Below are 15,922 nucleotides of genomic sequence, written 5' to 3'. Positions count from 1 at the left end.
ACCACTTAATTTTCTGTTCCCAAAGGAACACAGGCTCCTACTTCTCCCCTAGTAAGCTATCTACTCTATGAGACACAAGGATGTTAATGGTTATGCTGTTGTTTTGAAGGATTTACTTTTTGTATGTAGAGGAATACAGAGATGAATACAAATAAAAATATAGAAAACTCCTTAGTTTATTCTACTAAAAGAAGGGAAAAAGAGGAAGTTACCTTTCCTTTTCGTTAAATCTTAAGTACAGCTGGAGGGGATGCAACGTGTTTTGAACACGTTTGTTTTGGAAGGGAAATTATATTGACATGGCTGTTGATAATATAATAAAATAATATAATATAATATAATATAATATAATATAATATAATATAATATAATATAATATAATATAATATAATATAATATAATATAATTAATATAATATAATATAGAATACAATATAATATAGAATATAAAATATATAATATATATTATATATAATATATATATAATATAAAATCTAACATTTCTTAAGCTATGTGTCAAGCAATGTTGCAGGTATTTTCTTGGATTAATTCTCCTATAGTTATTCCTCTTCACAGATGAGGAAACTAAGGTGCAGAACTAGTAAGTGATTGGCTCAGTGTCCCACAGAGAGTGAGGGGCTAACCCAGGATTTACAGCCAGGTTTTTCTACTCTCTAGGTTATGCTTCCTCTCCAGGTGAGATGACTTGGGAATCTGCAGGGAAAGGAGAAAGGAGACTGCATGTGTAAGGCTGAAGAACCTTTACCAGGTATGCGCACCTGCCTCTCTAACTCCTGATGTGGCTTTAACTCCTCCTCCTCCCGGTCCTCTCTGCTTGATGCACTTTTTACCCCCAGGCCTTGCTTTCAGCTCCACTTTTCCTCAATCTACCCTTCACTTACACCTTTACCAAAAAGTATTTCTTTAAGTATGTGGTTGCCAAAATTAAAAGAAATACTCCCCCTATTTTTGTCACTAAATTTCTGATTCTGATGGCCCTAATACTCATTTGCTGTAACAGCTGCTCTCCATTTCTCTGTGGGTGCTCTCCTTCTGTCTGAAAGGGTGGGGAACTAGGAGAGCAGAGCTCCCTAGGCCAAAGGGACACAAAGCTTTCCTCTCTGTGGTTTGTCCCCATACATGTAGAGACACTCATTTATCAGCTCAGCCTTCTCGCAGGTAGACTTTTGGTCACAGCAGGCTCCAGGAGATTACTTGTCTCACTACTGAATTTTCTTTATACGCTTTTTTTTAAGTATGTATGAAATTATAGTCTTGAGCTTTCCTTTTTCATACACAAACTAATCATTATGAAACCCAATAATGATCCCTGAGGGAAAAACCACATGGAGCACAAGGGCTCAGACGTGGGGTGAGGGTGTTGGACAACAGACATCGTTCCCGGACCCGTGGACACAATTCTCTCCAGGGGGTCAGTGCACTGCATTTTTATGACTTGAAACTATTTTTTTCAGGATATTACACCATAGTTTCCGCAAAGCCCAATTGTGTGTTGCAATGCCTATTTTGCATGTGCTGTATCACTCCTGAGCCTGAAATCTCAAGGTTTGAGCATCAGGTATTATTGATCTGATGATCTGACTGAAACACAGGAGAGGAAGTTTAAAGGATCAGAAAAATCAAAAACAATCCATGAGACAAACGGGCTGGTTTTCTCTAATACCTTTGACAAAACTCCTCTAACATGTTATTCTTATGGGTTATGTGACTACTGGATGACTAACTTGATTATTTGCCTTGCAGTATAATAAGAGTGTGAGGGAGAGGTTTCTTTCAAATATTAGATTTAAACATGATTTATCTCCCAGAAGGTAGAAGATGGATGTACCTCAGCATTTTGCTTTTGAAAGACAAAGCTTTTGGTGCTTTTTAAAGGTTCTTGTTTGTTCTTGGGCCAAAATTAGAACAAGGGAAAGTTCTGGCACGTTTGGCTCTCAGAAAAGGCTGGCATATCTCACTTTTTATTTTATAGATAAATATGCTGTTAGTCAAGCACTCTTTCACATCCTGGTGATATAATGTCACTTAAACATGATCTCTCCCAAAGAAAAATTTAGTTTACCACAGATCAAATCTTCAGGTGAAAGAAAGAAATATCCTGATTATGATTTACCTATGTATTTGTCTGATCTTTTTTTAATGTCTTATTTTATTTTTGAGAGAGAAAGAGAGAGAGAGACAGAGTGTAAGCAGGGGAGGGGCAGAGAGAGAGACAGGGAAACAGAGAATCTGAAGCAGGCTCTAGGCTCTGAGCTGTCAGCACAGAGCCCAATGCGGGGCTCAAACTCATGAACTGGAACTGTGAGATCATGACCTGAGCGGACACCTAGGCGCCCCGTTTGCTTTTCTTTTTAAGTTTATATTGTACTTTGTTTCAAAACGGAGATTTAAGGCTATTCATCATAGAATAAAAAATAATTAAAAAGAAATAATTGAGAACATTAGGATGACTTTAATATTGATAATTTTGGGTTTTAGAGGAAAATGGAAAAGAACTGTTTTGTTGTTGTTAGTAACTCTTATTTTACCTTGAAATCTTAGGGCATGGGGCACCTGGGTGGCGCAGTCGGTTAAGCATCCGACTTCAGCCAGGTCACGATCTCGCGGTCCAGGAGTTCGAGCCCCACGTCAGGCTCTGGGCTGATGGCTCAGAGCCTGGAGCCTGTTTCCGATTCTGTGTCTCCCTCTCTCTCTGCCCCTCCCCCGTTCATGCTCTGTCTCTCTCTGTCCCAAAAATAAATAAACGTTGAAAAAAAAAAAATTAAAAAAAAAAAAAAAAAAAAAAAAAGAAATCTTAGGGCAGACATGAGATGGAGTCACCAACTCCACTTATAAAAGACCAATCTTAGAGGCGCCTGGGTGGCTCAGTCGGTTAAGCCTCCGACTTCCGCTCAGGTCACGATCTCACAGTTCTTGGGTTCGAGCCCTGCGTTGGGCTCTGTGCTGACAGCTCAGAGCCTGGAGCCTGCTTCACATTCTGTGTCTCCCTCTTTCTCTGCCCCTTCCCTGCTCATGCTGTGTCTCTCTCTGTCTCAAAAATAAATAAACATTAAAAAAAAAAAGACCAATCTTACAGCACATCTTAGATACTTTATGGTTAAAAAGGGTTTTCTTGGGGTTCCTGGGTGGCTCAGTCGGTTGAGCGTCCGACTTCGGCTCAGGTCATGATCTCACAGTCTGTGGGTTCGAGCCCAGTCTTGGGCTCTGAGCTGTCAGCACAGAGCCTGGAGCCTGCTTGGGATTCTGTGTTTCCCTCTCTCTCTGACCATCCCCTGCTCATGCTCTGTCTCTCTCTGTCTCAAAAATAAATAAAAACATTTTAAAAAAATAAAATAAAAAGGGTTTTCTTATATTTTTCAGCTTGCTTAAGGCATTTAGTACAGGTTACTATTCATGGTTTAGTTCTTTAGTAGCATTCTCGTTGGTTATTTATTAACCTCCCTTTAAAGTACAGCTTAATCGTTCAAGGAAGGTACAAAGTTAATGTTTCTATTATTCCAAATTATGATAATACATAAGGCCACTGTATAACTTGAAATGCCTCCTAAAACCTAAAATTCATATATGAAATAATTAGCCTATGGGGAACTGACTCTGAATACCATCATTATACAGGGTAATCCCAGAGTAACAGAAAAATGCTGCCCACATTAACGGAACGATTATATGGTACCTGTGTTCCACACAGTCTATATGTTTCACTGTGACCTCCACCTCCTCCTTCCTCTGTTGCTATTGTTATAAGCATAGGGTGTCAAAGGTGATCAGATATTCACCCAGGGAATCCAGAAGGAAGAAAACAGTAGATGTCCTCCCCTCTAGAGATATGTCTATTATGCAATTCATCAAGGATGATTATTGCTTAGGATCCAAAATTCAAAATGAACACAGGAGTTCAGTTTTTTTTTTTCCCTCCCCATTTGGAGTAATGAAAAAAGTAGCCCTAGAAGACTTGAGTAAGTTTCTAGGTACTATATTTAAAACCAGTAAGAGACTGGGTCTCTTTCCTGCCCTCCTAGAACCTAGAACAGTTCCTCAACATCATATGTGTTCAGTATCACTTATAAAATGTATGTAAAATGAAATCTCCCTTCCTAAACCTACTTTTTTTGAGTCAATGTAATGAGAGCTCTAAGGTATGGGAAATCCTTCAATTTCTACCATGTTGATTAATGGTAAATAAGCTTTTGTTCCTTCTTATATTGTGTTGGTCAAGGGTGCTCAATTCTGGAATCAAGTTGCCTGAATTCAGAACGTATCTTCACCACTTACTAACTGTGCAAATGTGGGGAAGTTGCTTAGGTCCTCCAGAACCCAGTTTTCTCAGCTATAAAAGGGGATGTTAGGAGAAGCAAATGATGCATTAAGTACATAATACGAGATACCCATAGCCTTGTAAATATTTGACAGCATGGTATAGCAACTCTAGCCTTGAGAAAGCCTCAAGTCCTATCTGCTAAAAGGAAAATTCTTTGTGTCTAGAAATGATAGGAAGGTCAAGAAGTTAGAGACAGGTTCCTATTTACCTGTGGCTTTTAAACTCATGTGAAAAATTAGAGGAGCAATAAAAAGGACTGCTTTCCAGAGAGAATTAGGCAGCTATCCAAAGTATTTTGAGTCAGAAATAAATATTGATAGATTTCTCTCTTTAAAGCAATTTGTAGAATTATCTGGAGTTGGTTAAGCGTCTAACTCTTGATTTTGGCTCATGTCATGATCTTGTGGTTTGTGGGATTGAACCCCACGTTTGGCTCTGTGCTTGGCATTCTCCCTCTCCCTCTCTGCCCCTCCCCACTCACTCGCCCTCTCTCAAAATAAATAAATAAATAAACAAACAAAAAAGAGTTATCTCTAATAGAATGAAGAGTTTACAGGTTTAAAAAAGAAAAATTGTAAAAGGTCTTAAATAGGAGATATTATTTTGAAGTTATTTTTCTTTAACAAACATGCCATTCACTCAACACATATTTATTAAGCAACCACTATATGCCAAGCTAATATGTTAGGTTATAGGGAGAAAAAGTGAAAAAGACATGGTGCCTGTTCTAAAGAATTTAGAGACTCTAAATATTCAGATAAGCAATGCCCTTCAAAATAGTTATCCTGGTTTCCTGCACATTTATTCCAATACTATTGCTCTCAACACCTTCAAACAACACTTGGGTAGTGCCTTCAGAGTCAATGCCCCAGACACACAGAAACATCAGTGGCCTCTTCACTTTTTGGAATATTCAGTGGACATTAAAATACCTTAAATATCTTTGTTGGCTGGTAAATGCCACAGCTCAGAAACTCCCAAATGCCCACTTATCCCCACTGCTACATTTTGTCTTCCAGGACTCTTTAGAGAAATGCACAACCCAGCTACTAAAAAGTTACTATCTGGATCTTGGTTAGGGTACTCCAGGACCTTGCTCCAGTAACATCTGTTTTGATTGACCTGTGTCCTGAAATACCTTTTGTTGGATACTTGGAATATCACCCCTAACATAAAGTGTCACACTGTGTTTCCTCAATCCTTCTTTCATATCTACTTCATTCTAGCTGGTACATCCAGGGCCCCATCTCCTAGATTACTTTTAGCTATCGATGAAGATCACATCCAACTTTAAAAGACAAAATTTGGCTGCCTTTGAAGACATTTCTTTAAAATAAAAAAGGAACAGACTAAAGATAAGTCCAAAAGAAAGATGCTAAAATTGTTGTGTGCAAAGGCAAATGTCAAGGAAGTTAGCGTGTGGTCTCCCAAGGTGACTACTCAGAGGGGATGACATCATTTCTTATGTAAATTCTGGTGCTTTTATGAACAAAAACAATAAAGCAGGCCAATTACTTTATATTCACATCTTTCATGTTAGATCAATGTCTAATTTTAGAAGAGTTGTATTTTAAACCTTTAGTAAAGGTTTAAACCTGTAGTTAGGAGCATTTTTAAAACTTGGTATATTTTTCCCAGCTAATGTTATCATATAACATGTTAGACCTGTAGTTAGGAGCATTTTTAAAACTTGGTATATTTTTCCCAGCTAATGTTATCATATAACATGTTAGCAAAATGTTAATATATAAGGAATATGATAGGCATATTTATTTCAGTAGCATTTTTGAATTCCTAACACCCAGATATAAAAATAAAATAACTGAATATCTTTTCCAGTGACAGTAAGATTCAGACTTACTCAAAATTTTAAAGTATGGCACAATTATGAAAACATTAGAAGTTTTTGTTGTGGGCCTTGTGAATTCAGAAACATATGTTGTTATAAAATATGCTTATTTTTTAATAGGATTTGTATGATGAGAATCTAAATTTATTTTTATTTGTTATAGGAAACTTGAAAAACAAAATCTCAAATCAACAAAAACAAAACAAAACAGAAAGGATTTTCTGAAGACAAAATTATTTATTGGTAGGTAGGACACAATTTTGAAAGAAATGAATATCTGATACTTGTGCTAAAGACAGACTGGACTTTAGGTCCCACAGCCTAGAAAATTAATAAATCATTAAATTAATTTAAATTTATATTATATATTATTATTATATTATATTATAAATTAATATTATTTATAAATTTATTAAATTTAATTAAATTAATTAAAATTTTTACTGGTTCAGCTGCTAAATGATTTGTATGAAAATCAGTACATTTTTTTTCATTATGATAATGGATCCTGTAGATAACATTAATTCATTCTGTAACATTAACCACTGAGCTGAAGTTTATTTGCTGAATGAATGAATGTACAGCCGATCAAAGGTAGAAATTAACATTTCATTTGGATTGTTTCTCAGGACTTCATTTCTTTGAAAGATAATTTTTATGTATTTTTCTTGCAAAAAATAATTATAAGTTGATAGAAAATTTTCACAAATGAGAAGAATAGAAAGATTACCGATAATGCCCACCATCTGTAAATAACCCTTTGCATTTTTTTTGTGTGTCTTGACACCCATTTTCTATATATGTGTAGTATAAGTAGAATACACTATATATGTGTTTGATTTACAAAAAGATAATTACATGTACAACTTTTTCTTTTATATAACATGTTGTGTTACCTACCCATGTATGCCATTAAGCAGTGTTCTATAATATTACGTTGAGTAACTGCATCTTATTCTGCTCTAGGTATGTATCATAATTTATTTCACCCATCTTCTGTTATTGAGCATTTAGGTTGGTTTCAGTTTTTTGACACTGTGTTGTAGAAACATTTGGCTATTCCAAAACTATTAAATCATTCTTGTGCTATTGTTATTCCCTTGGACAGTTAAACTTATGGATCCTTTCCCAGAATAAGGGTGTTTTTTGTTTTTTTGGATAAAACTATAGGGTTACAGAAGAAACCAATTATGTTGATTGAAATAGTTATCAAAATATTTCTTCAATTTATAATATATATTTGATATTATGTATGATATAACATATTAAATAATAGGATCTATTGACACATCTAATAACAACCATAATTTTAACTAGTGAAGAACACGAAGTGACTTTTGAGATACTTGAAACAATTAGAATGCAGTATAAAAGTAGCTTTTATGTTCCATTTATTTCATTGTAATTTGTTGCTTGCATTAATAATAGGAAATGCTCAATAGAAGTTAATGAATAGAAGTTAATAGAAGCTAATGAAAACAAAGATGAGATCTTTTTTCTGCTCCAAAATCACAGATAGCTTGAATTTTATCCATGCATCTCCATAGCCACAAGACCTCAGATTAAGAACGTCTGTTCTTGATTATCAGACTTACTTGAAAGTTCTAAATATAGTAATAAGGGAGAAGTAGGTATGTTCCCCAAAGATTAGCAATATGGACTTAAAATAACAAAATGGTACTAACCTTGGTGAAGCCAATGGAGGTTGAAAATCATAATCTGTAACACAAATAGACCAGGATGATGAGTAATGGTGGAAGAAACCTAGGAGTTGTGGGAAGCTAATTATGAGTAGGGTTTCAAAGGAATGGAAGAGCAGAGAAAAACCCAGCTATTTCAGGCTTCTAATGAAAAGACATTGTGTTATTGAAAAGGGGAGAGTGAGCTTTTCTCTTAACTTAGTGAAACGCAAATGTACCAGCCTCAACAACCAATGACTACAAAATATTATCTTATTTCCCCTAAATAACCCAAGTGATGTGAGCTCTAGTCTCACAGACCAGCCTGATTGCCTCAAAATTGGTACCACTCTCAAATGTTCCACCAACTTTTCCTGTGTTCCAAAGGTGCCGTTTTGAGGATATGCAGGATGGAGCATGTCTTGTGTGTTCTTTCATTTGGGCTTTCTGCAAAGCCACCACATGTTGCCTCTGTTGTCAGTGACTTTTATGAAATTGATGTACAAAGATGTTTAACCATCTTTCCGATCTGGTGTTGGAAGGCAGGGGTCCTTTCTGTACCCTTAGCTACTCAGTCCAAAGCAAAAACCAGTTCTTCTAATTCTACACAGCAGAGACCAGGCTGCAAGTTTCCACAAACTTCACCCAACATGGGAGTGGACCAGAGTGATGTTGGGAAGTATAATTTATATCTATGGCAGAGCTTCTAGGACCAGCCATGTCTCAGGGTGACTAAAGGGATGATTTCTCACTTGCTAGCTCAGTCTGGGAATATTGAAATTCTCCCAAGAAGCTTCAAGGGAGAAGAGAGGTTTTCATCTCTCCAGTAGAAGTGCCATTCTCAAGAGTCCCCACATTTCTAGTTCAGACCCCTCCTGGGACTGACACTGGGAATGCCATATGGGGAAGACCCTAGTCTACCCACAGAAATTGTGCTACAATTGATTAGTTCAGCATCTAAACAGTCTGAATTATTTAGTCCCAAATAACATCATTACTAGGAATTCCAAAGTACAGCCTGTTTATTTTTTTGGTTTCTTGTCCAGCATGTGAAGTTCATATCTGCATATAATTTTTATAGTCTTTAAATTCAAGTCTTCTGCAAACAACTGCTGTGACAAGGATAAACATCTTCATGTCTTTTACCCATTTTCTAATTGGATGGCTTGTTTTTTCACTGTTTAGTTTTAAGAGTTCTTTATATACCCTAGTTACCAGTCCTTTGCCAAATATATAATTTGCAAATATTTTCTTACAGTATGTAGCTTGTCTTTTTATCCCATGTGGTCTTTTGCAGAGCAAAAGTTTTCATTTTTGTGAGGCCCAATTTATCAGTTTTCCCTCTTATGGATTGTACTTTTGGTGTCAAGCCTAAGAACTCTTTACTTAGACCTCAATCCCAAATATTTTCTCCTGTTTTTTACTAACAATGGAAAGGTAACAGGGGTGCCTGGGTGGCTCAGTCAGTTAAGAGTACAACTCTTGATTCCAGCTCAGGTCACGATCTTATGGTTTGTGAGTTTGAGCCCTGCAATGGGCTCTGTGCTGACTGCACTGAGCCTGCTGGGGATTCTCTCTCTCCTCCTCTCTCTGCTCCTCCCCCACTGGTGCTCATGCTCTAGCTCTCAAAATAAATAAATACACTTTTTTTTTTTTTTTAAAGAAAAGGTAACAAGATTTTACATTTAAATCCATCATCCATTTTGGGTTAATTTTGGTATAAAATGTGAGGTTTAGGTCAAAGTTCTTATTTATTTACTTTCCTATAGATGTCTAACAGCTCCAGCACCATTGATTGAAAAGACTTTCCTTTTTTCATTAAATTGCTTTTCACCTTTGTCAAAAGTCAGCTGGACATATTTGTGTGAGTCTGTTTCTAGGTTTTCTATTCTTTTCTGTTAATCTGTGTGTCTGTCACTCCACAAAGACCACACACTTTCATTGTAGCTGCACAATGAATCTTGAAATTGGGTAGATTGATTTCTCCTCCATTATTATTGTTTTAAAATTTTGGTTTTTCGGGGCGCCTGGGTGGCGCAGTCGGTTAAGCGTCCGACTTCAGCCAGGTCATGATCTCGCGGTCCGTGAGTTCGAGCCCCGCGTCAGGCTCTGGGCTGATGGCTCGGAGCCTGGAGCCTGTTTCCGATTCTGTGTCTCCCTCTCTCTCTGCCCCTCCCCCGTTCATGCTCTGTCTCTCTCTGTCCCAAAAATAAAATAAAAACGTTGAAAAAAAATTAAAAAAAAATAAAATTTTGGTTTTTCAGCTATTCTAGTTTCTTTGTCTTTTCACATAAATTTTATAAAGAATAAGCTTGCCTGTATTTATAAAAATTCTGTCTGGGAATTGGATTAAACCTATACCATTGACCCTTGAACAACATGGGTTTGAACTGCTCATATGCACTTAAACACATTTTTTTTTAATAAAGATAGTATAGTACTCTAACTGTATTTTTTTGGTATGATTTTCTTTTTTTTTTTATATATATGAAATTTATTGTCAAATTGGTTTCCATACAACACCCAGTGCTCATCCCAAAAGGTGCCCTCCTCAGTACCCATCACCCACCCTCTCCTCCCTCCCACCCCCCATCAAACCTTAGTTTGTTCTCAGTTCTCAACAGTCTCTTATGCTTTGGCTCTCTCCCCCTCTAACCTCTTTTTTTTTTTTTTTTTCCTTCCCCTCCCCCATGGGTTCCTGCTAAGTTTCTCAGGATCCACATAAGAGTGAAACCATATGGTATCTGTCTTTCTCTGTATGGCTTATTTCACTTAGCATCACACTCTCCAGTTCCATCCACATTGCTACAAAAGGCCATATTTCATTTTTTCTCATTGCCACGTAGTACTCCATTGTGTATATAAACCACAATTTCTTTATCCATTCATCAGTTGATGGACATTTAGGCTCTTTCCATAATTTGGCTATTGTTGAGAGTTCTGCTATGAACATTGGGGTACAAGTGCCCCTATGCATCAGTACTCCTGTGTCCCTTGGATAAATTCCTAGCAGTGCTATTGCTGGGTCATAGGGTAGGTCTATTTTTAATTTTCTGAGGAACCTCCACACTGCTTTCCAGAGAGGCTGCACCAATTTGCATTCCCACCAACAGTGCAAGAGGGTTCCCGTTTCTCCACATCCTCTCCAGCATCTATAGTCTCCTGATTTGTTCATTTTGGCCACTCTGACTGGCGTGAGGTGATATCTGAGTGTGGTTTTGATTTGTATTTCCCTGATAAGGAGCGACGCTGAACATCTTTTCATGTGCCTGTTGGCCATCCGGATGTCTTCTTTAGAGAAGTGTCTATTCATGTTTTCTGCCCATTTCTTCACTGGGTTATTTGCTTTTTGGGTGTGGAGTTTGGTGAGCTCTTTATAGATTTTGGATACTAGCCCTTTGTCCGATATGTCATTTGCAAATATCTTTTCCCATTCCGTTGGTTGCCTTTTAGTTTTGTTGGTTGTTTCCTTTGCAGTGCAGAAGCTTTTTATCTTCATAAGGTCCCAGTAATTCACTTTTGCTTTTAATTCCCTTGCCTTTGGGGATGTGTCGAGTAAGAGATTGCTACGGCTGAGGTCAGAGAGGTCTTTTCCTGCTTTCTCCTCTAAGGTTTTGATGGTTTCCTGTCTCACATTCAGGTCCTTTATCCATTTTGAGTTTATTTTTGTGAATGGTGTGAGAAAGTGGTCTAGTTTCAACCTTCTGCATGTTGCTGTCCAGTTCTCCCAGCACCATTTGTTAAAGAGACTGTCTTTTTTCCATTGGATGTTCTTTCCTGCTTTGTCAAAGATGAGTTGGCCATACATTTGTGGGTCTAGTTCTGGGGTTTCTATTCTATTCCATTGGTCTATGTGTCTGTTTTTCTGCCAATACCATGCTGTCTTGATGATGACAGCTTTGTAGTAGAGGCTAAAGTCTGGGATTGTGATGCCTCCTGCTTTGGTCTTCTTCTTCAAAATTACTTTGGCTATTCGGGGCCTTGTGGTTCCATATGAATTTTAGGATTGCTTGTTCTAGTTTCGAGAAGAATGCTGGTGCAATTTTGATTGGGATTGCATTGAATGTGTAGATAGCTTTGGGTAGTATTGACATTTTGATAATATTTATTCTTCCAATCCATGAGCAGGGAATGTCTTTCCAGTTCTTTAAATCTTCTTCAATTACCTTCATAAGCTTTCTATAGTTTTCAGTGGTATGATTTTCTTAATAACATTTTCTCTTCTCCAGTTTACTTTAAGGATATAGTATATAATACATATAGCATAGAAATATTTGTTAATGGTCTCTTTTTGTTATGGGTTAGGCTTCCTATCAACGGTAAGCTATTTGTGGCTAAGTCTTTGGGAAGTTAAAAGTTGTATGTGGAAGGAATCAGCATCCCTAATTCCTGCATTGTTCAAGGATCAACTGTGTATGAATTTAAGAAGTAACATCTTTACTATGTTGCAATTTCCAGTCCATGAACACATTATGTCTTTCCATGTATCTAAATCTGCTTTGATTTCTTTAATCAACATTTTGCCGTTTTCATCATACAAATACAAATACAATACAGTACTATAGTGTTAAATTTACACATAAGTATGTCATTTTTTGAATGATTGTAATTGGTATTGTATATTTATAATTTTGGTGTTCATACTTGTACATATAAATGAACTTGATTTTCTGAATGTTAATTCTGTATCCTGTGACCTTTCTGAATTCACATAGTATTTCTAGAAGTTTTCTTTTTTTATCATTTTTAATTTTATTTTTTATTTTTTAAAATTTACATACAAATTAGCATATAGTGAAACAATGATTTCAGGAGTAGATTCCTTTAATGTCCCATACCCATTTATCCCATCCCCCCTCCCACAACCCTTCCAGCAACCCTCAGTTTGTTCTCCATATTTATGAGTCTCTTGGGTTTTGTCCCCCTCCCTGTTTTTATATTATTTTTGTTTCCCTTCCCTTATGTTCATCTGTTTCGTCTCCTAAAGTCCTCATATGAGTGAAGTCATATGATTTTTGTCTTTCTCTGACTAATTTCACTTAGCATAATACCCTCCAGTTCCATCCACGCAGTTGCAAATGGCAAGATTTCATTATTTTTGATTGCCGAGTAATACTCCATTGTGTGTGTGTATATATATATATATATATATATATATATATATATATATATATATACCACGTCTTCTTTATCCATTCATCCATCGATGGACATTTGGGCTCTTTCCATACTTTGGCTATTGTTGATAGTGCTGCTATCAACATGGGGGTGCGTGTGTCTCTTCGAAACAGCACACCTGTATCCCTTGGATAAATGCCTAGTAGTGCAATTGCTGGGTCGTAGGGTAGTTCTATTTTTAGTTTTTTGAGGAACCTCCATACTGTTTTCCAGAGTGGCTGCACCAACTTGCATTGCCACCAACAGTGCAAAAGAGATCCTCTTTCTCCGCATCCTTGCCAACATCTGTTGTTGCCTGCGTTGTTAATGTTAGCCATTCTGACAGGTGTAAGGTGGTATCTCATTGTGGTTTTGATTTGTATTTCCCTGATGATGAGTGATGTGGAGCATTTTTTCATGTATCGATTGGCCATCTGGATGTTTTCCTTGGAGAAGTGTCTATTCATGTCTTTAGCCCATTTCTTCACTGGATTATTTGTTTTTTAGGTGTTGAGTATGATAAGTTCTTTATAGATTTTAGATACTAACCCTTTATCTGGTATGTCATTTGCAAATATCTTCTCCCATTCTGTCGGTTGCCTTTCAGTTTTGCTGATTGTTTCCTTCACTGTGCAGAAGCTTTTTATTTTGATGAGGTCCCAGTAGTTCATTTTTGCTTTTGTTTCCCTTGCCTCCAGAGACATGTTGAGTAAGAAGTTGCTGCGGCCAAGGTCAAAGAGGTTTTTTCTGCTGTCTCCTCAAGGATTTTGATGGCTTCCTGTTTAACATTGAGGTCTTTCATCCATTTTGAGTTTATTTTTGTGGATGGTGTAAGAAAGTGGTCCAGGTTCATTCTTCTGCATGTTGCTGTCCAGTTTTCCCAGCACCACTTGCTGAAGAGACTGTCTTTATTCCATTGGATATTCTTTCCTGCTTTGTCAAAGATTAGTTGGCCATGGGTTTGTGGGTCCATTTCTGGGTTCTCTATTCTGTTCCATTGATGTGAGTGTCTGTTCTTGTGCCAGTACCATACTGTCTTGATGATTAAAGCTTTTCTTATGAATTTCTTGAAATTTTCTATGTAGATAATTATGTTATCTGCAAATTGAGATAGTCTTATTAATCTTTCCTTGTGATCAGTATGCCTTTTAATTCCTTTTCTTGCTTTATTTTAATGGTTACAACTTCCACTATTATGTTGAATAAGTACATATTTCTTTGCCTTATTCCTTTTTTTAATCTTAAAAATTTTTTTTAATGTTTATTTATTTTTGAGAGAGACAGTGCGAGCAGAGGAAGGCAGAGATAGAGGGGGACGCAGAATCTGAAGCAGGCTTCAGGCTCTGAGCTGTCAGCGCAGGGCCTGATGCGGTGCTCGAACTCACGAACCATAAGATCATGACCTGAGCCGAAGTTGGATGCTCAACCAACTGAGCCACCCAGGCGCCCCCTTTGCCTTATTCGTAATCTTTGAGGGAAGGCAGTTAGCCTTTCATCATTCAGTGTAATATTAAATTCATCAAGTTTAAGAAGTTCCTCTCTATTCCTACGTTTCTGAGAGTTTCTTTCATGAATGAGTGTTGAATTTTCTCAAATGTTTTTTCTCATCAAATGATATGATCATATAATTTTTTTTCTTTAGACTATTAATATGGCAGATTGCACTGATTTTCAAATATTGAAGTAACCTTACATCCTTGGAATAAACTCTACTTTTTCATGGTATATAATTATATTTATTGCAGAATTCTAATTGCTAATGTTTTCTTAAGGACTTTTACATGTATTTTCATGAGTGATACTAGCCTGTAGTTTTCTTTTCTACACTCACATTGTGTGTTATTTGGTTAATATTAGCTTCATAAATTTACTTGAGAGGGTTCTCATCTCTTCTGTTTTCTGGGAGATTGTGTAAAATTGGTTTTTAAATTCTCCTATAAATATTTGGAAGAATTCTCTAGTAACAACATCTAGGACTGGCGATTTTTTTTTAATGTTTTTATTCATTTTTGAGACACAGAGAGACAGAGCATGAGCAGGGGAGGGGCAGAGAGAGGGAGACACAGAATCCAAAGCAGTCTCCAGGCTCTGAGCTTTCAGCACACAGCCGGACGTGGGACTCAAACTCATGGACTGTGAGATCATGACCTGAGCTGAAGTCGGACACTTAACCAACTGAGCCACCCAGGCACCCCAGGACTGGAGATTTTTTTTTAGCTTTAATTATTATTATTATTTTTTTTTTAGCTTTTAAGTGATGAATCTTTAGATCATGAAATAACCATTTACCGAATAATTGTTGGACAATACAAATTATCTATTTATAGTGGGTTAGTTGTGGTGCTTTGTACTTTTCAAACAGTTGGTCCATTGCTTGTAAATTGTTAGAATTATGTGTGTCCACTTATTCACAGTATTCCTGTACTATCCAGGGTCTGTAATGATATCCCTTTTAAAATTTCTGGTATTGGTAATATGTGGCTTATCTTTTATTCCTTTGTCTGTCTTTTTAGAGATTTGTCAATTTTATTGATTTTTTCAGAGAATCAAATTTGTATTTATTTATTTATTTATTTATTTAATTTTTTTTTATTATATGAAATTTATTGTCAAATTAGTTTCCATACAACACCCAGTGCTCATCCCAAAAGATGCCCTCTTCAATGCCCATCACCTCCCCTCCCCTCCCTCTCACCCCCCATCAACCTTCAGTTTGTTCTCAGTTTTTAGGAGTCTTTTATGCTTTGGCTCTCTCTCCCACTCTAACCTCTTTTTTTTCTTTTTTTTCCCTTCCCCTCCCCCATGGGTTTCTGTTAAGTTTCTCAGGATCCACATAAGAGTGAAAACATATGGTATCTGTCTTTCTCTGTATAGTTTATTTCACTTAGCATCACACTCT

The 15,922-nt window shown here is 36.7% G+C and overlaps 1 long non-coding RNA gene across 3 annotated transcripts in view; it reads left to right on the top strand.

Annotated features, from left to right (window-relative positions):
- LOC147584262 (uncharacterized) overlaps window positions 1–15,922 on the top strand; it is a 175,108-nt gene that overhangs the window by 44,128 nt on the left and 115,058 nt on the right. For all 3 annotated transcript variants that reach the window (XR_015247185.1, XR_015247146.1, XR_015247112.1), the window contains exons 3-4: window positions 678–768; window positions 6,351–6,430. This is a non-coding gene — a long non-coding RNA (uncharacterized LOC147584262). The remainder of the gene's footprint in view (window positions 1–677; window positions 769–6,350; window positions 6,431–15,922) is intronic.

The sequence above is a fragment of the Puma concolor genome, chromosome A1 (assembly GCF_028749965.1).
Source record: "Puma concolor isolate L17-30 chromosome A1, mPumCon1.1.hap2, whole genome shotgun sequence".
Lineage (NCBI taxonomy): Eukaryota > Metazoa > Chordata > Mammalia > Carnivora > Felidae > Puma > Puma concolor.
Note: the sequence above shows the minus strand (reverse complement) of the source record. Positions and strands in the feature narration are given on the sequence as shown.